The sequence below is a fragment of the Somniosus microcephalus genome, unplaced genomic scaffold (genome assembly GCF_052327205.1).
Source record: "Somniosus microcephalus isolate GS21.2 unplaced genomic scaffold, FLI_Smic_1.0 unresolved_chr3, whole genome shotgun sequence".
NCBI lineage: Eukaryota > Metazoa > Chordata > Chondrichthyes > Squaliformes > Somniosidae > Somniosus > Somniosus microcephalus.
Window position 1 is genome coordinate 34,195,637 of NW_028225181.1, and position 25,108 is coordinate 34,220,744.

Below are 25,108 nucleotides of genomic sequence, written 5' to 3' on the forward strand. Positions count from 1 at the left end.
TCATCAGAGTATTACAGAGAGGGGTGTGGTGTTCATCCGAGTATTACAGTGAGGGGTGTGGGGTTCATCAGAGTATTACACTGAGGGATGTGGGGTTCATCAGAGTATTACAGTGAGGGGTGTGGGGTTCATCAGAGTATTACAGTGAGTGGTGTGGGTTTCATCAGAGCATTACAGTGAGGGGTGTGGGGTTCATCAGAGTATTACAGTGAGTGGTGTGGGTTTCATCAGAGTATTACAGTAAGGTGTGTGGGGTTCATCAGAGTATTACAGAGAGGGTTGTGTGTTTCATCAAAGTGTTACAGCGAGGGGTATGGGTTTCATCAGAGTGTTCCAGTGATGGGTGTGTGGTTCATCAGAGTGTTACAGTGAGGGGTGTGGGTTTCATCAGAGCATTACAGTGAGGGTTGTGGGGTTCATCAGAGTATTACAGTGAGGGGTGTGGGGTTCATCAGAGTGGTACAGTGAGGGGTGTGTGGTTCATCAGCGTATTACAGTGAGGGGTGTGGGGTTCATCATATTATTACTGTGAGGTGTGTGTGGTATATCAGAGTGTTACAGTGAGGGGTGTGGGGTTCATCAGAGTGTTACAGTGAGGGGTGTGGGGTTCATCAGAGTAATACAGTGAGGTGTGTGGGGTTCATCAGAGTGTTACAGTGACGGATGTGGTGTTCATCAGAGTATTACAGTGAGGGTTGTGGGGTTCATCAGAGTATTACAGTGAGGGGTGTGCTGTTCATCAGAGTATTACAGTGAAGGGTGTGGGGTAAATCAGTGTTACAGTGAGGGGTGTGGGGTTCATCAGAGTATTACAGTGAGGGGTGTGGTGTTCATCAGAGTATTACTGTGAGGGGTGTGGGTTATATCAGAGTGTAACAGTGATCGGTGTGGGGTACATCAGATTATTTCAGTGAGGGGTGTGGGGTTCATCAGAGTATTACAGTGAGGGGTGTGGGTTTCATCAGAGTATTACAGTGAGGGGTGTGGGGTTCATCAGAGTATTACAGTGAGGGTTGTGGGTTTCATCAGAGTGTTACAGTGAGGGGTGTTTTGTTCATCAGAGTATGACAGTGAGGGGTGTGGGGTTCATCAGAGTATTACCGTGAGGGGTATGGGGTTCATCAGAGTATTACAGTGAGGGGTGTGGTGTTCATCAGAGTATTACAGTGAGGGGTGTGGGGTTCATCAGAGTATTACAGTGAGGGGTGTGGGTTTCATCAGAGTGTTCCAGTGAGGGGTGTGTGGTTCATCAGAGTGTTAAAGTGAGGGGTGTGGGGTTCATCAGAGTATTACAGTGAGGGGTGTGGGGTTCATCAGATTATTACCGTGAGGGGTGCGGGGTTCATCAGAGTGTTACCGTGAGGGGTGTGGGGTTCATCAAATAATTACAGTGCGGGGTGTGGGGTTCATCAGAGTATTACAGTGAGGGGTGTGGGATTCATCAGAGTATTACAGTGAGGGGTGTGGGTTTCATCAGAGCATTACAGTGAGGGTTTTGGGGTTCATCAGAGTATTACAGTGAGGGGTATGGGGTTCATCAGAGTGTTACAGTGAGGGGCGTGGGATTCATCTGTGTATTACAGTGAGGGGTGTAGAGTTCATCAGATTATTATTGTGAGGGGTGTGGGGTTCATCAGAGTGTTATAGTGAGGGATGTGGGGTTTATCAGAGTGATACAGTGAGGGATGTGGGGTTCATCAGAGTATTTCACTGAGGATGTGGGGTATATCGGAGTGTTACACTGTGGGGTGTGGGGTCTGTCAGAGTGTTACAGTGAGGGGTGTGGGGTATATCAGAGTGTTACAGTGAGGGGTGTGGGGTTCATCAGAGCATTACAGTGAGGGGTGTGAAGTTCATAAAAGTATTACAGTGAGGGGTGTGCTGTTCATCAGAGTGTTACAGTGAGGTGTGTGTGGTTCATCAGAGTGTTATAGTGAGGGGTGTGGTGTTCGTCAGAGTGTTACAGTGAGGAGTGTGGTGTTCATCAGAGTGTTACAGTGAGAGGTGTGGGGTTCATCAGAGTATTACAGAGAGGGGTGTGGTGTACATCCGAGTATTACAGTGAGGGGTGTGGGGTTCATCAGAGTATTACACTGAGGGATGTGGGGTTCATCAGAGTATTACAGTGAGGGGTGTGGGGTTCATCAGAGTGTTACAGTGAGGGGTGTGGGGTTCATCAGAGTATTACAGTGAGGGGTGTGGGGTTCATCAGAGTATTACAGTGAGGTGTGTGTGGTATATCAGAGTGTTACAGTGAGGGGTGTGGGGTTCATCAGAGTGTTACAGTTTGGGGTGTGGTGTTCATCAGAGTATTACAGTGAGGGGTGTGGGGTTCATCAGAGTATTACAGTGAGGGCTGTGGTGTTCATCAGAGTTTTACAGTGAGGGGTGTGGGGTTCATCAGAGTATTACAGTGAGGGGTGTGGGGTTCATCAGAGTATTACAGTGAGGGGAGTGGGGTGCATCAGAGTATTACAGTGAGGGGTGTGGGGTTCATCAGAGTGTTACAGTGAGGGGCGTGGGATTCATCTGTGTATTACAGTGAGAGGTGTAGGGTTCATCAGATTATTATTGTGAGGGGTGTGGGGTTCATCAGAGTGTTACAGTGAGGGTTGTGGAGTTCATCAGAGTATTACTGTGAGGGGTGTGGGGTTCATCAGAGTGTTATAGTGAGGGATGTGGGGTTTATCAGAGTGATACAGTGAGGCATGTGGGGTTAATCAGAGTATTTCACTGAGGATGTGGGTTATATCGGAGTGCTACACTGTGGGGTGTGGGGTATGTCAGAGTGTTACAGTGAGGGGTGTGGGGTATATCAGAGTGTTACAGTGAGGGGTGTGGGGTTCATCAGAGCATTACAGTGAGGGGTGTGAAGTTCATAAATGTATTACAGTGAGGAGTGTGATGTTCATCAGAGTGTTACAGAGAGAGGTGTGGGGTTCATCAGAGTATTACAGAGAGGGGTGTGGTGTTCATCCGAGTATTACAGTGAGGGGTGTGGGGTTCATCAGAGTATTACACTGAGGGATGTGGGGTTCATCAGAGTATTACAGTGAGGGGTGTGGGGTTCATCAGAGTATTACAGTGAGTGGTGTGGGTTTCATCAGAGCATTACAGTGAGGGGTGTGGGGTTCATCAGAGTATTACAGTGAGTGGTGTGGGTTTCATCAGAGTATTACAGTAAGGTGTGTGGGGTTCATCAGAGTATTACAGAGAGGGTTGTGTGTTTCATCAAAGTGTTACAGCGAGGGGTATGGGTTTCATCAGAGTGTTCCAGTGATGGGTGTGTGGTTCATCAGAGTGTTACAGTGAGGGGTGTGGGTTTCATCAGAGCATTACAGTGAGGGTTGTGGGGTTCATCAGAGTATTACAGTGAGGGGTGTGGGGTTCATCAGAGTGGTACAGTGAGGGGTGTGTGGTTCATCAGCGTATTACAGTGAGGGGTGTGGGGTTCATCATATTATTACTGTGAGGTGTGTGTGGTATATCAGAGTGTTACAGTGAGGGGTGTGGGGTTCATCAGAGTGTTACAGTGAGGGGTGTGGGGTTCATCAGAGTAATACAGTGAGGTGTGTGGGGTTCATCAGAGTGTTACAGTGACGGATGTGGTGTTCATCAGAGTATTACAGTGAGGGTTGTGGGGTTCATCAGAGTATTACAGTGAGGGGTGTGCTGTTCATCAGAGTATTACAGTGAAGGGTGTGGGGTAAATCAGTGTTACAGTGAGGGGTGTGGGGTTCATCAGAGTATTACAGTGAGGGGTGTGGTGTTCATCAGAGTATTACTGTGAGGGGTGTGGGTTATATCAGAGTGTAACAGTGATCGGTGTGGGGTTCATCAGATTATTTCAGTGAGGGGTGTGGGGTTCATCAGAGTATTACAGTGAGGGGTGTGGGTTTCATCAGAGTATTACAGTGAGGGGTGTGGGGTTCATCAGAGTATTACAGTGAGGGTTGTGGGTTTCATCAGAGTGTTACAGTGAGGGGTGTTTTGTTCATCAGAGTATGACAGTGAGGGGTGTGGGGTTCATCAGAGTATTACCGTGAGGGGTGTGGGGTTCATCAGAGTATTACAGTGAGGGGTGTGGTGTTCATCAGAGTATTACAGTGAGGGGTGTGGGGTTCATCAGAGTATTACAGTGAGGGGTGTGGGTTTCATCAGAGTGTTCCAGTGAGGGGTGTGTGGTTCATCAGAATGTTAAAGTGAGGGGTGTGGGGTTCATCAGAGTATTACAGTGAGGGGTGTGGGGTTCATCAGATTATTACCGTGAGGGGTGCGGGGTTCATCAGAGTGTTACCGTGAGGGGTGTGGGGTTCATCAAATAATTACAGTGCGGGGTGTGGGGTTCATCAGAGTATTACAGTGAGGGGTGTGGGATTCATCAGAGTATTACAGTGAGGGGTGTGGGTTTCATCAGAGCATTACAGTGAGGGTTTTGGGGTTCATCAGAGTATTACAGTGAGGGGTATGGGGTTCATCAGAGTGTTACAGTGAGGGGCGTGGGATTCATCTGTGTATTACAGTGAGGGGTGTAGAGTTCATCAGATTATTATTGTGAGGGGTGTGGGGTTCATCAGAGTGTTATAGTGAGGGATGTGGGGTTTATCAGAGTGATACAGTGAGGGATGTGGGGTTCATCAGAGTATTTCACTGAGGATGTGGGGTATATCGGAGTGTTACACTGTGGGGTGTGGGGTCTGTCAGAGTGTTACAGTGAGGGGTGTGGGGTATATCAGAGTGTTACAGTGAGGGGTGTGGGGTTCATCAGAGCATTACAGTGAGGGGTGTGAAGTTCATAAAAGTATTACAGTGAGGGGTGTGCTGTTCATCAGAGTGTTACAGTGAGGTGTGTGTGGTTCATCAGAGTGTTATAGTGAGGGGTGTGGTGTTCGTCAGAGTGTTACAGTGAGGAGTGTGGTGTTCATCAGAGTGTTACAGTGAGAGGTGTGGGGTTCATCAGAGTATTACAGAGAGGGGTGTGGTGTACATCCGAGTATTACAGTGAGGGGTGTGGGGTTCATCAGAGTATTACACTGAGGGATGTGGGGTTCATCAGAGTATTACAGTGAGGGGTGTGGGGTTCATCAGAGTGTTACAGTGAGGGGTGTGGGGTTCATCAGAGTATTACAGTGAGGGGTGTGGGGTTCATCAGAGTATTACAGTGAGGTGTGTGTGGTATATCAGAGTGTTACAGTGAGGGGTGTGGGGTTCATCAGAGTGTTACAGTTTGGGGTGTGGTGTTCATCAGAGTATTACAGTGAGGGGTGTGGGGTTCATCAGAGTATTACAGTGAGGGCTGTGGTGTTCATCAGAGTTTTACAGTGAGGGGTGTGGGGTTCATCAGAGTATTACAGTGAGGGGTGTGGGGTTCATCAGAGAATTACAGTGAGGGGAGTGGGGTGCATCAGAGTATTACAGTGAGGGGTGTGGGTTTCATCAGAGCATTACAGTGAGGGGTGTGGGATTCATGAGAGTGTTACAGTGAGGGATGTGGGATTTCTCAGAGTGTTACACTGTGGGGTGTGGGGTTCATCAGAGTATTACAGTGAGGGGTGTGAGCTTCATAATAGTATTTCAGTGAGGGGTGTGGGATTCATCAGAGTGTTACAGTGAGGAGTGTGGTGTTCATCAGAGTTTTACAGTGAGAGGCTTGGGGTTCACCAGTATTACAGTGAGGGGCGTGGGGTTCATCAGAGTGTTACAGTGAGGGGTGTGGGGTTCTTCAGATTATTACAGTGAGGTGTGTGTGGTATATCAGAGTGTTACAGTGAGGGGTGTGGGGTTCATCAGAGTATTACAGTGAGGGGTGTGTGGTTCATCAGAGTATTACAGTGAGGGGTGCGGGGTTCATCAGAGTGTTACAGTGAGTGGTGTGGGTTTCGTCAGAGTGCTCCAGTGAGGGGTGTGTGGTTCATCAGAGTAATACAGTGAGGGGTGTGGGTTTCATCAGAGTGTTCCAGTGAGGGGTGTGTGGTTCATCAGAGTGTTACCATGAGGGGTGTGGGGTTCATCAGAGTATTACAGTGAGGGGTGTGGGGTTCATCAGAGTATTACAGTGAGGGGTGTGGAGTTCATCAGAGTATTACAGTGAGGGGTGTGGGTTTCATCAGAGCATTACAGTGAGGGTTTTGGGGTTCATCAGAGTATTACAGTGAGGGGTGTGGGGTTCATCAGAGTGTTACAGTGAGGGGCGTGGGATTCATCTGTGTATTACAGTGAGGGGTGTAGGGTTCATCAGATTATTATTGTGAGGGGTGTGGGGTTCATCAGAGTTTTACAGTGAGGGTTGTGGAGTTCATCAGAGTATTACTGTGAGGGATGTGGGCTTCATCAGAGTGTTATAGTGAGGGATGTGGGGTTTATCAGAGTGATACAGTGAGGGATGTGTGGTTCATCAGATTGTTCCACTGAGGATGTGGGGTATATCGGAGTGTTACACTGTGGGGTGAGGGGTATGTCAGAGTGTTACAGTGAGGGGTGTGGGGTATATCAGAGTGTTACATTGAGGGGTGTGGGGTTCATCAGAGTATTACAGTGAGGGTTGTGAAGTTCATAAAAGTATTACAGTGAGGGGTGTGCGGTTCATCAGAGTGTTACAGTGAGGTGTGTGGGGTTCATCAGAGTGTTACAGTGAGGAGTGTGGTGTTCATCAGAGTGTTACAGTGAGGGGTGTGGGGTTCATCAGAGTATTACAGAGAGGGGTGTGGTGTTCATCCGAGAATTACAGTGAGGGGTGTGGGGTTCATCAGAGTATTACACTGAGGGATGTGGGGTACATCAGAGTATTACAGTGAGGGGTGTGGGGTTCATCAGAGTGTTACAGTGAGGGGTGTGGGGTTCATCAGAGTATTACAGTGAGGGGTGTGGTGTTCATCAGAGTATTACTGTGAGGTGTGTGTGGTATATCAGAGTGTTACAGTGAGGGATGTGGGGTTCATCAGAGTGTTACAGTGAGGGGTGTGGGGTTCATCAGAGTGTTACAGTGAGGGGTGTGGTGTTCATCAGAGTATTACAGTGAGGGTTGTGGGGTTCATCAGAATATTACAGTGAGGGCTGTGGTGTTCATCAGAGTATTACAGTGAGGGGTGTGGGTTTCATCAATGTGTTCCAGTGAGGGGTGTGTGGTTCATCAGAGTATTACAGTGAGGCGTGTGGGGTTCATCAGAGTATTACCGTGAGGGGTGTGGGGTTCATCAGAGTATTACAGTGAGGGGTGTGGTGTTCATCAGAGTATTACAGTGAGGGGTGTGGGCTTCATCAGAGTATTACAGTGAGGGGTGTGGGTTTCATCAGAGTGTTCCAGTGAGGGGTGTGTGGTTCATCAGAGTGTTACAGTGAGGGGTGTGGGGTTCATCAGAGTATTACAGTGAGGGGTGTGGGGTTCATCAGAGTATTACATTGAGGGGTGCGGGGTTCATCAGAGTGTTACAGTGAGTGGTGTGGGTTTCATCAGAGTGCTCCAGTGAGGGGTGTGTGGTTCATCAGATTAATACATTGAGGGGTGTGGGTTTCATCAGAGTGTTCCAGTGAGGGGTGTGTGGTTCATCAGAGTGTTACCGTGAGGGATGTGTGGTTCATCAGAGTATTACAGTGAGGGGTGTGGGGTTCATCAGAGTATTACAGTGAGGGGTGTGGGATTCATCAGAGTATTACAGTGAGGGGTGTGGGATTCATCAGAGCATTACAGTGAGGGTTTTGGGTTCATCAGAGTATTGCAGTGAGGGGTGTGGGGTTCATCAGAGTGTTACAGTGAGGGGCGTGGGATTCATCTGTGTATTACAGTGAGGGGTGTAGGGTTCATCAGATTATTATTGTGAGGGGTGTGGGATTCATCAGAGTGTTACAGTGAGGGTTGTGGAGTTCATCAGAGTATTACTATGAGGGGTGTGGGGTTCATCAGAGTGTTATAGTGAGGGATGTGGGGTTTATCAGAGTGAAACAGTGAGGGATGTGGGGTTCATCAGAGTATTTCACTGAGGATGTGGGTTATATCGGAGTGCTACACTGTGGGGTGTGGGGTATGTCAGAGTGTTACAGTGAGGGCTGTGGGGTATATCAGAGTGTTACAGTGAGGGGTGTGGGGTTCATCAGAGCATTACAGTGAGGGGTGTGAAGTTCATAAATGTATTACAGTGAGGAGTGTGATGTTCATCAGAGTGTTACAGTGAGAGGTGTGGGGTTCATCAGAGTATTACAGAGAGGGGTGTGGTGTTCATCCGAGTATTACAGTGAGGGGTGTGGGGTTCATCAGAGTATTACACTGAGGGATGTGGGGTTCATCAGAGTATTACAGTGAGGGTTGTGGGGTATATCAGAGTGTTACAGTGAGCGGAGTGGGGTTCATCAGAGCATTACAGTGAGGGGTGTGGGGTTCATCAGAGTATTACAGTGAGTGGTGTGGGATTCATCAGAGTATTACAGTAAGGTGTGTGGGGTACATCAGAGTATTACAGTGAGGGTTGTGTGTTTCATCAAAGTGTTACAGCGAGGGGTATGGGTTTCATCAGAGTGTTCCAGTGATGGGTGTGTGGTTCATCAGAGTGTTACAGTGAGGGGTGTGGGTTTCATCAGAGCATTACAGTGAGGGTTGTGGGGTTCATCAGAGTATTACAGTGACGGGTGTGGGGTTCATCAGAGTGGTACAGTGAGGGGTGTGTGGTTCATCAGCGTATTACAGTGAGGGGTGTGGGGTTCATCATATTATTACTGTGAGGTGTGTGTGGTATATCAGAGTGTTACAGTGAGGGGTGTGGGGTTCATCAGAGTGTTACAGTGAGGGGTGTGGGGTTCATCAGAGTAATACAGTGAGGTGTGTGGGGTTCATCAGAGTGTTACAGTGACGGATGTGGTGTTCATCAGAGTATTACAGTGAGGGTTGTGGGGTTCATCAGAGTGTTACAGTGAGGGGTGTGCTGTTCATCAGAGTATTACAGTGAGGGGTGTGGGGTAAATCAGTGTTACAGTGAGGGGTGTGGGGTTCATCAGAGTATTACAGTGAGGGGTGTGGTGTTCATCAGAGTATTACTGTGAGGGGTGTGGGTTATATCAGAGTGTAACAGTGATCGGTGTGGGGTTCATCAGATTATTTCAGTGAGGGGTGTGGGGTTCATCAGAGTATTACAGTGAGGGGTGTGGGTTTCATCAGAGTATTACAGTGAGAGGTGTGGGGTTCATCAGAGTATTACAGTGAGGGTTGTGGGTTTCATCAGAGTGTTACAGTGAGGGGTGTTTTGTTCATCAGAGTATGACAGTGAGGGGTGTGGGGTTCATCAGAGTATTACCGTGAGGGGTGTGGGGTTCATCAGAGTATTACAGTGAGGGGTGTGGTGTTCATCAGAGTATTACAGTGAGGGGTGTGGGGTTCATCAGAGTATTACAGTGAGGGGTGTGGGTTTCATCAGAGTGTTCCAGTGAGGGGTGTGTGGTTCATCAGAGTGTTAAAGTGAGGGGTGTGGGGTTCATCAGAGTTTTACAGTGAGGGGTGTGGGGTTCATCAGATTATTACAGTGAGGGGTGCGGGGTTCATCAGAGTGTTATGGTGAGGGGTGTGGGGTTCATCCAGTAATTGCAGTGCGGGGTGTGGGGTTCATCAGAGTATTACAGTGAGGGGTGTGGGATTCATCAGAGTATTACAGTGAGGGGTGTGGGTTTCATCAGAGCATTACAGTGAGGGTTTTGGGGTTCATCAGAGTATTACAGTAAGGGGTGTGGGGTTCATCAGAGTGTTACAGTGAGGGGCGTGGGATTCATCTGTGTATTACAGTGAGGGGTGTAGAGTTCATCAGATTATTATTGTGAGGGGTGTGGGGTTCATCAGAGTGTTATAGTGAGGGATGTGGGGTTTATCAGAGTGATACAGTGAGGGATGTGGGGTTCATCAGAGTATTTCACTGAGGATGTGGGGTATATCGGAGTGTTACACTGTGGGGTGTGGGGTCTGTCAGAGTGTTACAGTGAGGGGTGTGGGGTATATCAGAGTGTTACAATGAGGGGTGTGGGGTTCATCAGAGCATTACAGTGAGGGGTGTGAAGTTCATAAAAGTATTACAGTGAGGGGTGTGCGGTTCATCAGAGTGTTACAGTGAGGTGTGTGTGGTTCATCAGAGTGTTATAGTGAGGGGTGTGGTGTTCGTCAGAGTGTTACAGTGAGGAGTGTGGTGTTCATCAGAGTGTTACAGTGAGAGGTGTGGGGTTCATCAGAGTATTACAGAGAGGGGTGTGGTGTTCATCCGAGAATTACAGTGAGGGGTGTGGGGTTCATCAGAGTATTACACTGAGGGATGTGGGGTACACCAGAGTATTACAGTGAGGGGTGTGGGGTTCATCAGAGTATTACAGTGAGGGGTGTGGTGTTCATCAGAGTATTACTGTGAGGTGTGTGTGGTATATCAGAGTGTTACAGTGAGGGATGTGGGGTTCATCAGAGTGTTACAGTGAGGGGTGTGGGGTTCATCAGAGTGTTACAGTGAGGGGTGTGGTGTTCATCAGAGTATTACAGTGAGGGTTGTGGGGTTCATCAGAATATTACAGTGAGGGCTGTGGTGTTCATCAGAGTATTACAGTGAGGGGTGTGGGTTTCATCAAAGTGTTCCAGTGAGGGGTGTGTGGTTCATCAGAGTATTACAGTGAGGCGTGTGGGGTTCATCAGAGTATTACCGTGAGGGGTGTGGGGTTCATCAGAGTATTACAGTGAGGGGTGCGGTGTTCATCAGAGTATTACAGTGAGGGGTGTGGGCTTCATCAGAGTATTACAGTGAGGGATGTGGGTTTCATCAGAGTGTTCCAGTGAGGGGTGTGTGGTTCATCAGAGTGTTACAGTGAGGGGTGTGGGGTTCATCAGAGTATTACAGTGAGGGGTGTGGGGTTCATCAGAGTATTACATTGAGGGGTGCGGGGTTCATCAGAGTGTTACAGTGAGTGGTGTGGGTTTCATCAGAGTGCTCCAGTGAGGGGTGTGTGGTTCATCAGATTAATACATTGAGGGGTGTGGGTTTCATCAGAGTGTTCCAGTGAGGGGTGTGTGGTTCATCAGAGTGTTACCGTGAGGGATGTGTGGTTCATCAGAGTATTACAGTGAGGGGTGTGGGGTTCATCAGAGTATTACAGTGAGGGGTGTGGGATTCATCAGAGTATTACAGTGAGGGGTGTGGGATTCATCAGAGCATTACAGTGAGGGTTTTGGGTACATCAGAGTATTGCAGTGAGGGGTGTGGGGTTCATCAGAGTGTTACAGTGAGGGGCGTGGGATTCATCTGTGTATTACAGTGAGGGGTGTAGGGTTCATCAGATTATTATTGTGAGGGGTGTGAGATTCATCAGAGTGTTACAGTGAGGGTTGTGGAGTTCATCAGAGTATTACTATGAGGGGTGTGGGATTCATCAGAGTGTTATAGTGAGGGATGTGGGGTTTATCAGAGTGAAACAGTGAGGGATGTGGGGTTCATCAGAGTATTTCACTGAGGATGTGGGTTATATCGGAGTGCTACACTGTGGGGTGTGGGGTATGTCAGAGTGTTACAGTGAGGGGTGTGGGGTATATCAGAGTGTTACAGTGAGGGGTGTGGGGTTCATCAGAGCATTACAGTGAGGGGTGTGAAGTTCATAAATGTATTACAGTGAGGAGTGTGATGTTCATCAGAGTGTTACAGTGAGAGGTGTGGGGTTCATCAGAGTATTACAGAGAGGGGTGTGGTGTTCATCCGAGTATTACAGTGAGGGGTGTGGGGTTCATCAGAGTATTACACTGAGGGATGTGGGGTTCATCAGAGTATTACAGTGAGGGTTGTGGGGTATATCAGAGTGTTACAGTGAGCGGAGTGGGGTTCATCAGAGCATTACAGTGAGGGGTGTGGGGTTCATCAGAGTATTACAGTGAGTGGTGTGGGTTTCATCAGAGTATTACAGTAAGGTGTGTGGGGTTCATCAGAGTATTACAGTGAGGGTTGTGTGTTTCATCAAAGTGTTACAGCGAGGGGTATGGGTTTCATCAGAGTGTTCCAGTGATGGGTGTGTGGTTCATCAGAGTGTTACAGTGAGGGGTGTGGGTTTCATCAGAGCATTACAGTGAGGGTTGTGGGGTTCATCAGAGTATTACAGTGACGGGTGTGGGGTTCATCAGAGTGGTACAGTGAGGGGTGTGTGGTTCATCAGCGTATTACAGTGAGGGGTGTGGGGTTCATCATATTATTACTGTGAGGTGTGTGTGGTATATCAGAGTGTTACAGTGAGGGGTGTGGGGTTCATCAGAGTGTTACAGTGAGGGGTGTGGGGTTCATCAGAGTATTACAGTGAGGTGTGTGGGGTTCATCAGAGTGTTACAGTGACGGATGTGGTGTTCATCAGAGTATTACAGTGAGGGTTGTGGGGTTCATCAGAGTGTTACAGTGAGGGGTGTGCTGTTCATCAGAGTATTACAGTGAGGGGTGTGGGGTAAATCAGTGTTACAGTGAGGGGTGTGGGGTTCATCAGAGTATTACAGTGAGGGGTGTGGTGTTCATCAGAGTATTACTGTGAGGGGTGTGGGTTATATCAGAGTGTAACAGTGATCGGTGTGGGGTTCATCAGATTATTTCAGTGAGGGGTGTGGGGTTCATCAGAGTATTACAGTGAGGGGTGTGGGTTTCATCAGAGTATTACAGTGAGAGGTGTGGGGTTCATCAGAGTATTACAGTGAGGGTTGTGGGTTTCATCAGAGTGTTACAGTGAGGGGTGTTTTGTTCATCAGAGTATGACAGTGAGGGGTGTGGGGTTCATCAGAGTATTACCGTGAGGGGTGTGGGGTTCATCAGAGTATTACAGTGAGGGGTGTGGTGTTCATCAGAGTATTACAGTGAGGGGTGTGGGGTTCATCAGAGTATTACAGTGAGGGGTGTGGGTTTCATCAGAGTGTTCCAGTGAGGGGTGTGTGGTTCATCAGAGTGTTAAAGTGAGGGGTGTGGGGTTCATCAGAGTTTTACAGTGAGGGGTGTGGGGTTCATCAGATTATTACAGTGAGGGGTGCGGGGTTCATCAGAGTGTTATGGTGAGGGGTGTGGGGTTCATCCAGTAATTGCAGTGCGGGGTGTGGGGTTCATCAGAGTATTACAGTGAGGGGTGTGGGATTCATCAGAGTATTACAGTGAGGGGTGTGGGTTTCATCAGAGCATTACAGTGAGGGTTTTGGGGTTCATCAGAGTATTACAGTAAGGGGTGTGGGGTTCATCAGAGTGTTACAGTGAGGGGCGTGGGATTCATCTGTGTATTACAGTGAGGGGTGTAGAGTTCATCAGATTATTATTGTGAGGGGTGTGGGGTTCATCAGAGTGTTATAGTGAGGGATGTGGGGTTTATCAGAGTGATACAGTGAGGGATGTGGGGTTCATCAGAGTATTTCACTGAGGATGTGGGGTATATCGGAGTGTTACACTGTGGGGTGTGGGGTCTGTCAGAGTGTTACAGTGAGGGGTGTGGGGTATATCAGAGTGTTACAATGAGGGGTGTGGGGTTCATCAGAGCATTACAGTGAGGGGTGTGAAGTTCATAAAAGTATTACAGTGAGGGGTGTGCGGTTCATCAGAGTGTTACAGTGAGGTGTGTGTGGTTCATCAGAGTGTTATAGTGAGGGGTGTGGTGTTCGTCAGAGTGTTACAGTGAGGAGTGTGGTGTTCATCAGAGTGTTACAGTGAGAGGTGTGGGGTTCATCAGAGTATTACAGAGAGGGGTGTGGTGCTCATCAGAGTATTACAGTGAGGGGTGTGGGGTTCATCAGAGTGTTACAGTGAGGGGTGTGGGGTTCATCAGAGTATTACAGTGAGGGGTGTGGGGTTCATCAGAATATTACAGTGAGATGTGTGTGGTATATCAGAGTGTTACAGTGAGGGGTGTGGGGTTCATCAGAGTGTTACAGTTTGGGGTGTGGTGTTCATCAGAGTATTACAGTGAGGGGTGTGGGGTTCATCAGAGTATTACAGTGAGGGCTGTGGTGTTCATCAGAGTTTTACAGTGAGGGGTGTGGGGTTCATCAGAGTATTACAGTGAGGGGTGTGGGGTTCATCAGAGTATTACAGTGAGGGGAGTGGGGTGCATCAGAGTATTACAGTGAGGGGTGTGGGTTTCATCAGAGCATTACAGTGAGGGGTGTGGGATTCATGAGAGTGTTACAGTGAGGGATGTGGGATTTCTCAGAGTGTTACACTGTGGGGTGTGGGGTATGTCAGAGTGTTACAGTGAGGGGTGTGGGGTATATCAGAGTGTTACAGTGAGGGGTGTGGGGTTCATCAGAGTATTACAGTGAGGGGTGTGAGCTTCATAATAGTATTACAGTGAGGGGTGTGGGATTCATCAGAGTGTTACAGTGAGGAGTGTGGTGTTCATCAGAGTTTTACAGTGAGAGGCTTGGGGTTCACCAGTATTACAGTGAGGGGCGTGGGGTTCATCAGAGTGTTACAGTGAGGGGTGTGGGGTTCATCAGAGTATTACAGTGAGGGGTGTGGGGTTCTTCAGAGTATTACAGTGAGGTGTGTGTGGTATATCAGAGTCTTACAGTGAGGGGTGTGGGGTTCATCAGAGTGTTACAGTGAGGGGTGTGGGGTTCATCAGAGTAATACAGTGAGAGGTGTAGGGTTCATCAAAGTGTTACAGTGAGGAGTGTGGTGTTCATCAGAGTGTTACAGTGAGGGGTGTGGGGTTCATCAGAGTATTACAGTGAGGGGTGTGTGGTTCATCAGAGTATTACAGTGAGGGGTGCGGGGTTCATCAGAGTGTTACAGTGAGGGGTGTGGGTTTCATCAGAGTGCTCCAGTGAGGGGTGTGTGGTTCATCAGAGTAATACAGTGAGGGGTGTGGGTTTCATCAGAGTGTTCCAGTGAGGGGTGTGTGGTTCATCAGAGTGTTACCATGAGGGGTGTGGGGTTCATCAGAGTATTACAGTGAGGGGTGTGGGGTTCATCAGAGTATTACAGTGAGGGGTGTGGAGTTCATCAGAGTATTACAGTGAGGGGTGTGGGTTTCATCAGAGCATTACAGTGAGGGTTTTGGGGTTCATCAGAGTATTACAGTGAGGGGTGTGGGGTTCATCAGAGTGTTACAGTGAGGGGCGTGGGATTCATCTGTGTATTACAGTGAGGGGTGTAGGGTTCATCAGATTATTATTGTGAGGGGTGTGGGGTTCCTCAGAGTTTTACAGTGAGGGTTGTGGAGTTCATCAGAGTATTACTGTGAGGGATGTGGGCTTCATCAGAGTGTTATAGTGAGGGATGTGGGGTTTATCAGAGTGATACAGTGAGGGATGTGTGGTTCATCAGATTGTTCCACTGAGGATGTGGGGTATATCGGAGTGTTACACTGTGGGGTGAGGGGTATGTCAGAGTGTTACAGTGAGGGGTGTGGGGTATATCAGAGTGTTACATTGAGGGGTGTGGGGTTCATCAGAGTATTACAGTGATGGGTGTGAAGTTCATAAAAGTATTACAGTGAGGGGTGTGCGGTTCATCAGAGTGTTACAGTGAGGTGTGTGGGGTTCATCAGAATGTTACAGTGAGGAGTGTGGTGTTCATCAGAGTGTTACAGTGAGGGGTGTGGGGTTCATCAGAGTATTACAGAGAGGGGTGTGGTGTTCATCCGAGTATTACAGTGAGGGGTGTGGGGTTCATCAGAGTATTACACTGAGGGATGTGGGGTACATCAGAGTATTACAGTGAGGGGTGTGGGGTTCATCAGCGTGTTACAGTGAGGGGTGTGGGGTTCATCAGAGTATTACAGTGAGGGGTGTGGGGTTCATCAGAGTACTACCGTGAGGGGTGTGGGGTTCATCAGAGTATTACAGTGAGGGGTGTGGTGTTCATCAGAGTATTACAGTGGGGGGTGTGGGCTTCATCAGAGTATTACAGTGAGGGGTGTGGGTTTCATCAGAGTGTTCCAGTGAGGGGTGTGTGGTTCATCAGAGTGTTACAGTGAGGGGTGTGGGGTTCATCAGAGTATTACAGTGAGGGGTGTGGGGTTCATCAGAGTATTACATTGAGGGGTGCGGGGTTCATCAGAGTGTTACAGTGAGTGGTGTGGGTTTCATCAGAGTGCTCCAGTGAGGGGTGTGTGGTTCATCAGATTAATACATTGAGGGGTGTGGGTTTCATCAGAGTGTTCCAGTGAGGGGTGTGTGGTTCATCAGAGTGTTACCGTGAGGGATGTGTGGTTCATCAGAGTATTACAGTGAGGGGTGTGGGGTTCATCAGAGTATTACAGTGAGGGGTGTGGGATTCATCAGAGTATTACAGTGAGGGGTGTGGGATTCATCAGAGCATTACAGTGAGGGTTTTGGGTTCATCAGAGTATTACAGTGAGGGGTGTGGGGTTCATCAGAGTGTTACAGTGAGGGGCGTGGGATTCATCTGTGTATTACAGTGAGGGGTGTAGGGTTCATCAGATTATTATTGTGAGGGGTGTGGGTTTCATCAGAGTGTTACAGTGAGGGTTGTGGAGTTCATCAGAGTATTACTGTGAGGGGTGTGGGGTTCATCAGAGTGTTATAGTGAGGGATGTGGGGTTTATCAGAGTGATACAGTGAGGGATGTGGGGTTCATCAGAGTATTTCACTGAGGATGTGGGTTATATCGGAGTGCTACACTGTGGGGTGTGGGGTATGTCAGAGTGTTACAGTGAGGGGTGTGGGGTATATCAGAGTGTTACAGTGAGGGGTGTGGGGTTCATCAGAGCATTACAGTGAGGGGTGTGAAGTTCATAAATGTATTACAGTGAGGAGTGTGATGTTCATCAGAGTGTTACAGTGAGAGGTGTGGGGTTCATCAGAGTATTACAGAGAGGGGTGTGGTGTTCATCCGAGTATTACAGTGAGGGGTGTGGGGTTCATCAGAGTATTACACTGAGGGATGTGGGGTTCATCAGAGTATTACAGTGAGGGGTGTGGGGTTCATCAGAGTATTACAGAGAGGGGTGTGGGGTTCATCAGAGTATTACAGTGAGGGGTGTGGGGTTCATCAGAGTATTACAGTGAGGTGTGTGTGGTATATCAGAGTGTTAAAGTGAGGGGTGTGGGGTTCATCAGAGTGTTAAAATTTGGGGTGTGGGGTTCATCAGAGTATTACAGTGAGGGGTTTGGGGTTCATCAGAGTGTTACAGTGAGGGGTGTGGGGTTCATGAGATTATTACCGTGATGGGTGTGGGGATCATCAGAGTATTACAGTGAGGGATGTGGTGTTCATCAGAGTGTTACAGTGAGGGGTGTGGGGTTCATCAGATTGTTACAGTGAGGGGTGTGGGGTTCATCAGAGTATTACAGTGAGGGGTGTGAGGTTCATCAGAGTGTTACAGTGAGGGGTGTGGGGTTCATCAGAGTGTTACAGTGAGGGGTGTGGGGTTCATCAGAGTATTACAGTGAGGGGTGTGGGTTTCATCAGAGTGTTCCAGTGAGGGGTGTGTGGTTCATCAGAGTGTTACAGTGAGGGGTGTGGTGTTCGTCAGAGTGTTGCAGAGAGGGGTGTGATGTTCATCAGAGTATTACACTGAGGGATGTGGGGTTCATCAGAGTATTACAGTGAGAGGTGTGGGGTTCATCAGAGTATTACAGAGAGGGGTGTGGGGTTCATCAGAGTATTACAGTGAGGGGTGTGGGGTTCATCAGAGTATTACAGTGAGGTGTGTGTGGTATATCAGAGTGTTAAAGTGAGGGGTGTGGGGTTCATCAGAGTGTTAAAATTTGGGGTGTGGGGTTCATCAGAGTATTACAGTGAGGGGTTTGGGGTTCATCAGAGTGTTACAGTGAGGGGTGTGGGGTTCATGAGATTATTACCGTGATGGGTGTGGGGATCATCAGAGTATTACAGTGAGGGATGTGGTGTTCATCAGAGTGTTACAGTGAGGGGTGTGGGGTTCATCAGATTGTTACAGTGAGGGGTGTGGGGTTCATCAGAGTATTACAGTGAGGGGTGTAAGGTTCATCAGAGTGTTACAGTGAGGGGTGTGGGGTTCATCAGAGTGTTACAGTGAGGGGTGTGGGGTTCATCAGAGTATTACAGTGAGGGGTGTGGGTTTCATCAGAGTGTTCCAGTGAGGGGTGTGTGGTTCATCAGAGTGTTACAGTGAGGGGTGTGTTGTTCGTCAGAGTGTTGCAGAGAGGGGTGTGATGTTCATCCGAGTATTACAGTGAAGGGTGTGGGGTTCATCAGAGTATTACAGTGAGGGGTGTGGGGTTCATCAGAGTATTACAGTGAGGGGTGTGGGGTTCATCAGAGTATTACAGTAAGGTGTGTGTGGTATATCAGAGTGTTACAGTGAGGGGTGTGGGGTTCATCAGAGTGTTACAGTTTGGGGTGTGGGGTTCATCAGAGTGTTACAGTGAGGGGTTTGGGGTTCATCAGAGTGTTACAGTGAGGGGTGTGGTGTTCATCAGAGTATTACAGTGAGGGTTGTGGGGTTCATCAGAGTATTACAGTGAGGGCTGTGGTGTTCATCAGAGTATTACAGTGGGGGGTGTGGGTTTCATTAGAGTATTACAGTGAGGGGTGTGGGTTTCATCAGAGTGTTCCAGTGAGGGGTGTGTGGTTCATCAGAGTGTTACAGTGAGGGGTGTGGGGTTCATCAGAGTATTACAGTGAGGGGTGTGGGGTTCATCAGAGTATTACAGTGAGGGGTGTGGGGCGCGTCAGAGTATTACAGTGAGGGGTGTGGGTTTCATCAGAGTGTTACAGTGAGGGGTGTGAGGTTCATCAGAGTATTACAGTGAGGGGTGTGGGTTTCATCAGAGCATTACAGTGAGGGTTGTGGGGTTCATCAGAGTATTACAGTGAGGGGTGTGGCGTATATCGGAGTGTTACGCTGTGGGGTATGGGGTATGCCAGAGTGTTACAGTGAGGGATGTGGGGTATATCAGAGTGTTACAGTGAGGGGTGTGAGGTTCATCAGAGCATTACAGTGAGGGGTGTGAACTTCATACGAGTATAACAGTGAGGGGTGTGGGGTTCATCAGAGTGTTACAGTGAGGGGTGTGGGGTTCATCAGAGTGTTACAGTGAGAGGTGTGGTGTTCATCAGAGTGTTACAGTGAGGAGTGTGGTGTTCATCAGAGTGTAACAGTGAGAGGTCTGGGGTTCATCAGAGTATTACAGTGAGCGGTGTGGTGTTCATCAGAGTATTACAGTGAGGGGCGTGGGTTTCATCAGAGTGTTACAGTGAGGGGTGTTTTGTTCATCAGAGTATAACAGTGAGGGGTGTGGGGTTCATCAGATTATTACCGTGATGGGTGTGGGGATCATCAGAGTATTACAGTGAGGGATGTGGTGTTCATCAGAGTATTACAGTGAGGGGTGTGGGGTTCATCAGAGTATTACAGTGAGGGGTGTGGGGTTCATCAGAGTATTACAGTGAGGGGTGCGGGGTTCATCAGAGTGTTACAGTGAGGGGTGTGGGTTTCATCAGAGTGCACCAGTGAGGGTTGTGTGGTTCATCAGAATAATACAGTGAGGGGTGTGGGTTTCATCAGAGTGTTCCAGTGAGGGGTGTGTGGTTCATCAGAGTGTTACCGTGAGGGGTGTGGGGTTCATCAGAGTATTACAGTGAGGTGTGTGGGGTTCATCAGAGTATTACAGTGAGGGGTGTGGGGTTCATCAGAGTATTACAGTGAGGTGTGTGGGTTTCATCAGAGCATTACAATGAGGGTTTTGGGGTTCATCAGAGTATTACAGTGAGGGGTGTGGGGTTCATCAGAGTGTTACTGTGAGGGGCGTGGGATTCATCTGTGTATTACAGTGAGGGGTGTAGGTTTCATCAGATTATTATTGTGAGGGGTGCGGGGTTCATCAGAGTGTTACAGTGAGGGGTGTGGAGTTCATCAGAGTATTACTGTGAGGGATGTGGGGTTCAGCAGAGTGTTATAGTGAGGGATGTGGGGTTTATCAGAGTGATACAGTGAGGGATGTGGGGTTCATCAGAGTATTTCACTGAGGATCTGGGGTATATCGGAGTGTTACACTGTGGGGTGTGGGGTATGTCAGAGTGTTACAGTGAGGGGTGTGGGGTGTATCAGAGTGTTACAGTGAGGGGTTCATCAGAGCATTACAGTGAGGGGTGTGAAGTTCATAAAAGTATTACAGTGAGGTGTGTGCGGTTCATCAGAGTGTTACAGTGAGGTGTGTGAGGTTCATCAGAGTGTTACAGTGAGGGGTGCGGTGTTCGTCAGAGTGTTACAGTGAGGAGTTTGGTGTTCATCAGAGTGTTACAGTGAGAGGTGTGGGGTTCATCAGAGTACTACAGAGAGGGATGTGGTGTTCATCCGAGTATTACAGTGAGGGGCGTGGGGTTCATCAGAGTATTACACTGAGGGATGTGGGGTTAATCAGAGTATTACAGTGAGGTGTGTGGGGTTCATCAGAGTGTTACAGTGAGGGGTGTGGGGTTCATCAGAGTATTACAGTGAGGGGTGTGGGGTTCATCAGAGTATTACAGTGAGGTGTGTGTGGTATATCAGAGTGTTACAGTGAGGGGTGTGGGGTTCATCAGAGTATTACAGTTTGGGGTGTGGGGTTCATCAGAGTATTACAGTCAGGGGTGTGGGGTTCATCAGAGTGTTACAGTGAGGGGTGTGGTGTTCATCAGAGTATTACAGTGAGGGTTGTGGGGTTCATCAGAGTATTACTGTGAGGGCTGTGGTGTTCATCAGAGTATTACAGTGAGGGGTGTGGGTTTCATCAGAGTGTTCCAGTGAGGGGTGTGTGGTTCATCAGAGTGTTACAGTGAGGGGTGTGGGGTTCATCAGAGTATTACAGTGAGGGGTGTGGGGTTCATCAGAGTATTACAGTGAGTGTTGTGGTGTTCATCAGAGTGTTACAGTGAGGAGTGTGGTGTTCATCAGAGTATTACAGTGAGGGGTGTGGGGTTCATCAGATTATTACCGTGAGGGGTGTGGGGTTCATCAGAATATTACAGTGAGGGATGTGGTGTTCATCAGAATATTACAGTGAAGGGTGTGGGTTTCATCAGAGTGTTCCAGTGAGGGGTGTGTGGTTCATCAGAGTGTTACAGTGAGGGGTGTGGGGTTTATCAGAGTATTACAGTGAGGGGTGTGGGGTTCATCAGAGTATTACAGTGAGGGGTGCGGGGTTCATCAGAGTGTTACAGTGAGGGGCGTGGGATTCATCTGTGTATTACAGTGAAGGGTGTAGGGTTCATCAGATTATTATTGTGAGGGATGCGGGGTTCATCAGAGTGTTACAGTGAGGGGTGTGGAGTTCATCAGAGTATTACTGTGAGGGGTGTGGGATTCATCTGTGTATTACAGTGAGGGGTGTAGGGTTCATCAGATTATTATTGTGAGGGGTGCGGGGTTCATCAGAGTGATACAGTGAGGGATGTGGGGTTCATCAGAGTATATCACTGAGGATGTGGGGTATATCAGAGTGCTACAGTGAGGGGTGTGGGGTTCATCAGAGTATTACAGTGAGGGGTGTGGGGTTCATCAGAGTATTAAAGTGAGGGGTGCGGGGTTCATCAGAGTGTTACAGTGAGGGATGTGGGTTTCATCAGAGTGCTCCAGTGAGGGTTGTGTAGTTCATCAGAGTAATACAGAGAGGGGTGTGGGTTTCATCAGAGTGTTCCAGTGAGGGGTGTGTGGTTCATCAGAGTGTTACCGTGAGGGGTGTGGGGTTCATCAGAGTATTACAGTGAGGGGTGTGGGGTTCATCAGAGTATTACAGTGAGGGGTGTGGGGTTCATCAGAGTATTACAGTGAGGTGTGTGGGTTTCATCAGAGCATTACAGTGAGGGTTTTGGGGTTCATCAGAGTATTACAGTGAGGGGTGTGGGGTTCATCAGAGTGTTACTGTGAGGGGCGTGGGATTCATCTGTGTATTACAGTGAGGGGTGTAGGGTTCATCAGATTATTATTGTGAGGAGTGCGGGGTTCATCAGAGTGTTACAGTGAGGGGTGTGGAGTTCATCAGAGTATTAATGTGAGGGGTGTGGGGTTCAGCAGAGTGTTATAGTGAGGGATGTGGGGTTTATCAGAGTGATACAGTGAGGGATGTGGGGTTCATCAGAGTATTTCACTGAGGATCTGCGGTATATCGGAGTGTTACACTGTGGGGTGTGGGGTATGTCAGAGTGTTACAGTGAGGGGTGTGGGGTGTATCAGAGTGTTACAGTGAGGGGTTCATCAGAGCATTTCAGTGAGGGGTATGAAGTTCATAAAAGTATTACAGTGAGGTGTGTGCGGTTCATCAGAGTGTTACAGTGAGGTGTGTGAGGTTCATCAGAGTGTTACAGTGAGGGGTGCGGTGTTCGTCAGAGTGTTACAGTGAGGAGTGTGGTGTTCATCAGAGTGTTACAGTGAGAGGTGTGGGGTTCATCAGAGTACTACAGAGAGGGATGTGGTGTTCATCCGAGTATTACAGTGAGGGGTGTGGGGTTCATCAGAGTATTACACTGAGGGATGTGGGGTTAATCAGAGTATTACAGTGAGGTGTGTGGGGTTCATCAGAGTATTACAGTGAGGGGTGTGGGGTTCATCAGAGTATTACAGTGAGGGGTGTGGGGTTCATCAGAGTATTACAGTGAGGTGTGTGTGGTATTTCAGAGTGTTACAGTGAGGGGTGTGGGGTTCATCAGAGTGTTACAGTTTGGGGTGTGGGGTTCATCAGAGTATTACAGTCAGGGGTGTGGGGTTCATCAGAGTGTTACAGTGAGGGGTGTGGTGTTCATCAGAGTATTACAGTGAGGGTTGTGGGGTTCATCAGAGTATTACAGTGAGGGCTGTGGTGTTCATCAGAGTATTACAGTGAGGGGTGTGGGTTTCATCAGAGTGTTCCAGTGAGGGGTGTGTGGTTCATCAGAGTGTTACAGTGAGGGGTGTGGGGTTCATCAGAGTATTACAGTGAGGGGTGTGGGGTTCATCAGAGTATTACAGTGAGTGTTGTGGTGTTCATCAGAGTGTTACAGTGAGGAGTGTGGTGTTCATCAGAGTATTACAGTGAGGGGTGTGGGGTTCATCAGATTATTACCGTGAGGGGTGTGGGGTTCATCAGAGTATTACAGTGAGGGATGTGGTGTTCATCAGAATATTACAGTGAAGGGTGTGGGTTTCATCAGAGTGTTCCAGTGAGGGGTGTGTGGTTCATCAGAGTGTTACAGTGAGGGGTGTGGGGTTTATCAGAGTATTACAGTGAGGGGTGTGGGGTTCATCAGAGTATTACAGTGAGGGGTGCGGGGTTCATCAGAGTGTTACAGTGAGGGGCGTGGGATTCATCTGTGTATTACAGTGAAGGGTGTAGGGTTCATCAGATTATTATTGTGAGGGGTGCGGGGTTCATCAGAGTGTTACAGTGAGGGGTGTGGAGTTCATCAGAGTATTACTGTGAGGGGTGTGGGATTCATCTGTGTATTACAGTGAGGGGTGTAGGGTTCATCAGATTATTATTGTGAGGGGTGCGGGGTTCATCAGAGTAATACAGTGAGGGATGTGGGGTTCATCAGAGTATATCACTGAGGATGTGGGGAAAATCAGAGTGCTACAGTGAGGGGTGTGGGGTTCATCAGAGCATTACAGTGAGGGTTGTGAAGTTCATAAAAGTATTACAGTGAGGGGTGTGCGGTTCATCAGAGTGTTACAGTGAGGTCTGTGGGGTTCATCAGAGTGTTACAGTGAGGGGTGCGGTGTTCGTCAGAGTTTTACAGTGAGGAGTGTGGTGTTCATCAGAGTGTTACAGTGAGAGGTGTGGGGTTCATCAGAGTATTACAGAGAGGGGTGTGGTGTTCATCCGAGTATTACAGTGAGGGGTGTGGGGTTCATCAGAGTATTACACTGAGGGATGTGGGGTTCATCAGAGTATTACAGTGAGGGGTGTGGGGTTCATCAGAGTGTTACAGTGAGGGGTGTGGGGTTCATCAGAGTATTACAGTGAGGGGTGTGGGGTATATCAGAGTGTCACAGTGAGGGGTGTGGGGTTCATCAGAGTGTTTCAGTTTGTGGTGTGGGGTTCATCAGAGTATTACAGTGAGGGGTGTGGGGTTCATCAGAGTGTTACAGTGAGGGGTGTGGTGTTCATCAGAGTATTACAGTGAGGGTTGTGGGGTTCATCAGAGTATTACAGTGAGGGCTGTGGTGTTCATCAGAGTATTACAGTGAGGGGTGTGGGTTTCATCAGATTATTAAAGTGAGGGGTTGTGGGTTTCTTCAGAGTGTTCCAGTGAGGGGTGTGGGTTTCATCAGAGTGTTACAGTGAGGGGTGTTTTGTTCATCAGAGTATTACAGTGAGGGGTGTGGGGTTCATCAGAGTATTACAGTGAGGGGCGTGGGTTTCATCAGAGTGTTACAGTGAGGGGTGTTTTGTTCATCAGAGTATTACAGTGAGGGGTGTGGGGTTCATCAGAGTATTACCATGAGGGGTGTGGGATTCATCAGAGTATTACAGTGAGGGGTGTGGTGTTCATCAGAGTATTACAGTGAGGGGTGTGGGTTTCATCAGAGTGTTCCAGTGAGGGGTTTGTGGTTCATCAGATTGTCACCGTGAGGGGTGTGGGGTTCATCAGAGTATTACAGTGAGGGGTGTGGGGTTCATCAGAGTATTACAGTGAGGGGTGTGGTGTTCATCAGAGTATTACAGTGAGGGGTGTGGGTTTCATCAGAGTATTACAGTGAGGGGTGTGGGTTTCATCAGAGTGTTCCAGTGAGGGGTGTGTGGTTCATCAGAGTGTTACAGTGAGGGGTGTGGTGTTCATCAGAGTATTACAGTGAGGGTTGTGGGGGTCATCAGAGTATTACAGTGAGGGCTGTGGTGTTCATCAGAGTATTACAGTGAGGGGTGTGGGTTTCATCAGAGTATTACAGTGAGGGGTGTGGGTTTCATCAGAGTGTTCCAGTGAGGGGTGTGTGGTTCATCAGAGTGTTACAGTGAGGGGTGTGGGGTTCATCAGAGTATTACAGTGAGGGGTGTGGGGTTCATCAGAGTATTACAGTGAGGGGTGTGGGGTGCATCAGAGTATTACAGTGAGGGGTGTGGGTTTAATCAGAGCATTACAGTGAGGGGTGTGGAGTTCATCAGAGTATTGCTGTGAGGGGTGTGAGGTTCATCAGAGTGTTATAGTGAGGGATGTGGGGTTTATCAGAGTGATACAGTGAGGGATGTGCG